Below are 6,294 nucleotides of genomic sequence, written 5' to 3'. Positions count from 1 at the left end.
TCCCCGGCTTCCCCTCCCCTTGCCTGGCCCGCATTGGCCGCCGGGCGGCAGCCCCTGCTTGCCAATGGCTGTCCCCGCTGTCAATCAGCGGCTGGGCCCCCTCCCCCACGTGGGAAGTCTGGGGAGAGCCGTCAATCAGGGCGGGAGGTCCACCAATCAGGGAGCGCGGGACCGGGAGGTGGTGCCCATATATGGGGAAGGTGGGCGTGGCCGCCGAGCCTTCATTCACAACATTCGAAAGAGGCTGGAAATGGCAACAATGTAGCAACCGGGAGGTTGCGGTGGGTTCCGGCCCAGGACTCAGGAGGCAGGCTCCGCCCCCTCTCCGCCCAGGTACCCCCAGCTCCTCCCCCTTCATCTATCAGTCCCTTCCAGGGACCCCCCCAGGCTAGCTCCTCCCCCCTCCGTCTCCCAGCCCAGGAACCCCCCCAGCTCGCTCCTCCTCCCCCCTGCGTCTCCCAGCCCAGGGACCCCCCCCCAGCTCCTCCTCCCCCCTGTGTCTCCCAGCCCAGGGACCCCCCAATTATCCCCCCCACACATCTCCCAGCCCAGGGACCCCCCCCAGCTCTTCCCCCGCCCTGCGTCTCCCAGCCCAGGGACACCCCCCCCCCCAGTTTCTCCTCCTCCCGCATGCCCCACACCATGGACATCCCCTTGGCTCTTCCTCCTCCTACTTCATCTTCCAGACTAGAGGATCCCTCGGCCCCAGCGGGATCCTCCTGCTGCAGTTCCCACTTCTAGCTAAGCAACTCTCCTATTCCTCCTGCTGCAAGCAGATCACCCACCCCATGTGCAGGTTCCACCCAGGACCACGTACCTCCCATCCCAGGGCAGCACGTTCCCATCTGTCTCCCATCCCATGCAAACCAGAGCGATGCATGCAAATCCCCTTCCCCTGTGGAAGGACCCAAAAGGGCTCCGGTTAATTTTACAGGACTGCTGGGGAGGGATGGATAATATCCAGAGCCTATGAAGACGAAAGAGGGAGGGATGCTAGTCAATGAGGCAGGGCAGCATCCCTAAGAGCAGGGGTTTGCTCAAGTGTCCCCCGCCTTTCTCTGTTACTATCCGCTGTCACCCCCCTCCCCAGAGGTGGCTGCATTTCAGTAGGTTTCAGACAAGAGGAGGCTCTTTGTGATTCTGCTGGCATAGGGCAGAAACTTGGGGAAACCCAGAATGAGTTTCGGAAGCCCAGGTAGCCATTCCCCTTAGGGGCAACACATTTTATATTGGGAGGTGTCTGAGGCAGAGTTAGAGGCACCACTTCATGCACAGGACATCTGAGCGCTGCCACTTCCTGGAGAGAGGGTACATACGGCCCGTTCCACGCCATGCTCTGCGGTGGGGGTAACAATTGGGGGTTCAGCTGGGTACAGGTGTTGGTTATCCCACCCTTTCCATACCTTGCCAGGGGAGGTTATAGCAGATAGGGATCCCTGATCTGACAAGAGCTGGCTTCTCACCAGAAGATCTTCCTGCTTTGTAGAAAAGGCCAGTGTCATTATCTCCTTCTGTAGATGGGGAAACTGAGGTACGGCGGAGGTGTGACTTACTCGAGGTCTCCAGTCAGAGCTAAGAATAGAACCCAAGTCTCCTGGGCCCATGCTCTCACCTCCTTCATTTACAGGGTGCTACTGAATGAACAGGACAAGCGATGAGTGTGGAACTCTGTCACACTGACTATGTAACAGCTTAAATTCAGACTTGGATTACTTAGTGATGATTAATGATTGCTTGCAGGAGAGTAGCCAACTGCAATACAATTTTGCATTGTATTAAACATCTCATTTTGCATTTCTAAGACCCAGTCAGGAGCCAGATAATCAGGAACCGTGTTCAAAGGAGTTCTTGCTAAAACTTGTTCCAAATCTCAATGCTTGTTGGGTTTGAGCCTGTTAAGAAACCACAGTGCAGCCTAGATTCAAGGTAGGATTTGGAAGCGTCAGTGCCTTTCGTGAACAAGCAGGTACTTGTGTACAGGGGACACTGGCTATGAGGTGATTGTCCCACTGACTCCCCCCCCGCCGCCCTAAAAATGATTAAAAAGCAACTTGGTTTCTCTTCAGAGCCATGTGGTAGCGGATAAAGCACTGGACAGGGACTTGGGAGACCAGCATTTTATTCCTAGGTCTGCTACTGGGTTACGTTGGGCAAGTCACTTTGCCTTTCTTTGCCTCAGTTTCCCCCTCTGTAAAATGGGGATAAGGATGCCGACCTCCTTTGTAAAGTGCTTTGAGAGCTGCTGATGCAAAGCGGTAGATAGGAACTAGGGATTGTTATTAATCTATTGCAGTGAAGATGCAACTAAGGCGTGTGCTCCAGAATGAGCTGGAAACCCAGACCTGATTCAGGTGTGACTCGTAGCTGTAGCAAGTTGTCTCCCATTGTAAGAGCCAGGGGCGTGCTCCTGCAGTGACACAGCTGGCATGCTCTGCCGGGATGCCAAGAAGGGATCCAGGCACTCTTCATTCCAATGGCGGCTCTCCCCAAAGTGCAATAATGATGGTACCTTGGTGTGTCCCCAGCTCTCTTGGGGAATCTCGTTATGAGTGGAGCCTCACAATCCTGCCAAGCAGTGGGCGGTAACATTAGCCCCATTGTACAGGTAGGGAGAGTGAGGCACGGGGGGAAGTGACTTGCTCAAGGTCACCCAGCAAGTCAGTGGCAGGGCTGGGAATAGAAGCCAGGAGTCTTGGCCTCCCCATCTCTATCTCCTCTAACCACTAGGCCACAGACCATCTAGAGCCGGGAGTGGATTCCAGATCACCTGGATCCCATCCTTTTGCTTTGACCATTGGACCATTCTTCAAGCGACACCAATAAGGTTGCAGTGAGGGGGCAGGGGCCTGGGAGAGGAGATACGCCCCCCTGCTCAATCTCCAGGGCTGGAAGGCCGGAGTCTCTCACCAACATGAAACATCTTGTGCACAGACATCTCCTTGAGCTGCCCTTTTTGCATCTGAGGTGTCCAGCAATCCTGGCCACACCCGCACCCCCTCCGACTCCCACCTCCTTCCCCGTTCAGCATCTGGGGAGCTGTGGTTCCAGCTCTGACCTCAACCGAATCCACCAACCCCCTTGCTGCTGCTGGGGGCTCCTAGGAGCCGGGAGGAACTAACACCCTGGGACGAGGCGAGGCGCATAAAGAGGCAGAGGCTGGGCTAGAGTCTCTGGCACCTTGGGATCTCAAAGCACTTGGTGAACATTGAGCCACCGGCCCTGGAGGCACAGGCCTGCGGTATCTCTGCTTTACAGAATGAGAAGCTGAGGCCCAGATGGAGGAAGCGATCGGGTCCGAGGTCACGGAAACAGGCAGAAGTGGAGCCAGGAACAGAATCCAGATCCCCCGATCTGCTGCTTTAGCCACTAGGCCACATTCCCCTGCCAGAGCTCAGAATAGAACCCAGGAGTCCTGCTGCAGCCACAAGACCCCACTCCCTTTCTGGAACCAGGAGTAGAACCCAGGAGTCCTGGCTCCAGTGCCCCTCTTCTAGCCACTAGCCTGCGCTTTCCCCCAGGGCTAATCCACTGTCTAAATAAAGCCCCCGAAAGAGGTTAAAGCTGCTCCCCCGGCTGTGAGGTCTGGGAGCTGGGTTAGCAGGGCAGACAGCATGGGGGTCCCTCCTTTCGGTCGCTGCCAGCGTTCAGAACAGCCTTGAACTGGCCCCTGCGGAATCCCCATTGTTCCCTGCAGACAATTGGGGGCTGATGGGGTCCCCCAGCCCAGGCTAATCCCCCTTCCCTTTGGAGGCAGCCCACTGCCTGGGGCAAGGGGTCTCTTACTTCAAACAGAGCCGGCTTCGGAGATCACTTGGAATCCACATCCCCCCTGGGAACCTGGAGGTTCCTCCCACACGTGAAGTGTTAGCACAGGAAAGATGGGACCTTGCTGAATGCCCCACAGGCTTGGCACAGGTAGGGAATTGTCTGTGCTAAACGATGGAGCATCGAGAAATAACAGAGTGGGACCCAGTGGTTAGAGCAGGCGGATGGGTCCAGGACTCCTGGGTTCTACCCCCAGATCTGTCTATCCTCAACTCCCCCCACCCCCCATGTGTCTTTGCTCAATTTGCTTCTAATCTGTTCCTCAGTTTCCTCCTCTGCTCCCCAGAGAACTGGGCTGGGAGTCACCAAACACATTGCAGCCAGGCCCCCGGAGAAGTACCAGAGGGGAGGAGATTGGAATTTCAGCTCCTGCTGCAAAGGGCTCCATCCCCATCACCCCTCCTGCCCGCCCCAGATGCCAGTGGCTGCCCCATCCGATTAGAAACCAGGCCCAGGCTTAGCAGAGCCGATTAGCCGCAGGGAAGGGGGCTGACACGGCTCCAACAGACCAAAGACCAGGGCAGGTCCAGCAGGAGCAGATGAAAACCTCCTTCCTTCCCAGCACTGGGCTGTTAGCACGTGTGTGACAAAGGCTGGCAGAGGAGGATTCATCACACTGGGACCCAGCGTTTTTAGTCTCTATTCATTCTACCCCCTTCTAATCCCTCTGTCCCACTTCCTGGGAAGCTGCTTTGATCTGTCTCCCTCAATCCCCCCCCCCCGCCCCAGCTCACTGCGCCTCCCCCCATGACCTCCGGCAGCCAGGATTATCTCCCCCATGCCCCTGAACCGAAAACACTTCATCACCAGTCGCCTCAATGGGAGTTAATCAGGTTAAGGAGCTGAGCTGGGCCTCCGAGAGTGTGAACAGGCCAGTCTAGCACCTGGGCGGGGGCGCCAGCACCAGGAAATGCACAAGCCACATCTACACTGCCGCCGTCTGGTGCACAGCTCTGGCCAGCGGGGGCACAAAGAGGTGTGATCCCTGTCCGACAGCCAGCAGAAGAGCCTAGCGTAGCTGGTTTCACTCGTGAGCCAGACCCGTACACAGCACGGCTCTGCCAGCGCCCACGCTCGGCCGGCTCTCTTGGCGTAGCATAGCGGGACAGTGCTCATCGACATGGAAAAGTTAAATCAACACAGGTGTGAAAATCCCCCCCACCCGCAAAGCGCCAGGGGCGTGTGGACAGAACTCCCAGCACAGACACAGATATGTCAATGGCAAAACGTTGCCGTCGCTTGGGGTGGTGGAGTTCCTACATCAGCAGAAACAGCTTCCTGCAGCTCAGGCCCTCCCGTCGCTGAGGGGTTATGCCGGCACAGCTACGGCAAGCTCGCTAGTCCGGTATCGTGTAGACACAGCCTTAGTGTGGACCAGGCCTCGGCAGGGCGGAATCCGTGCCCCAAGGTTTGAGCGCCGGCATTCACATGGGAGCACAGTCATCGTTTAAGGCTGAAGGGGCTATTGCGATCATCCGGCTCAGGCAGAACACAAGCCGGAGAATCCCCCCCATCAGCCCAAAGCTCATGGCTGAGATAGACCACAGCCTTACCCAAAGATGCCCCCCTTGATGAAGACTCTACTGTACCCTTAATTCCCCCTGTGAGGGCCACCGCAGGTAGGATGGCCCAATGGTTAGGGCAATAACCTGGGAATTGGGATCTCTGGGGTCCATTCCCAGCTCCTCTGAGGCATTAGGGGCATCCCGAGTTCCCTGGGAGTTCGGTGCCTAACTGCTCTGAGGGTCTGGATCTCAGCGCCTCAGGCCCTCCTGCTTCTGAAGTGGGGCATTAGCCCCATGCTGCCTGACAGAGACAGCATGTGAGGTGCTCAGACATCATGGTGATGGGGCCAGATGAGGACATGAGATAGAACCATACAGGGACTCACAAACGCAGATCCCGGACTGGGTGGAAGTCCTGCAGGGACCAGATTTCACACAACGCAGTGTTTTTCTCACAACACAGTTAACCTGTGGAACTCCTTGCCAGAGGATGTTGTGAAGGCCAAGACTATAAAAGGGTTCAAAAAAGAACTAGATAAATTCATGGAGGATAGGTCCATCAATGGCTATTAGCCAAGATGGGCAGGGAGGGTGCCCCTAGCCTCTGTTTGCCAGAAGCTGGGAATAGGCAGCAGGGGACGGCTCACTGGATAATCCCCTGTTCTGTTCATTCCCTCTGGGGCACCTGGCACTGGCCACTGTCGGAAGACAGGATACTGGGCTAGATGGTTCTTTGGTCTGACCCAGTAGGGCCCCTTCTTATGTTGAGATCCACCACAGACCCCCTGCTGGCCAAGCCAAGGGGAACCGCCCCCAGGCTGTCCCGTGCACAGAAGGCTCTAGGAGTGGTTAGCTCACAAGGACCAAGTGGATCCTGTATCCAAGCCCCAACGGCAGGAGCCTTCAGCTATCCTAATTTTACAGTCCCCAAGGAGGTGGAACAGAGGAGTTACAGGAGAGGACG

This window comes from Mauremys mutica, chromosome 20 (assembly GCF_020497125.1).
Source record: "Mauremys mutica isolate MM-2020 ecotype Southern chromosome 20, ASM2049712v1, whole genome shotgun sequence".
Taxonomy (NCBI): domain Eukaryota; kingdom Metazoa; phylum Chordata; order Testudines; family Geoemydidae; genus Mauremys; species Mauremys mutica.
The sequence above is the reverse complement of the archived record's forward strand: the minus strand, read 5'-3'. Positions refer to the sequence as shown.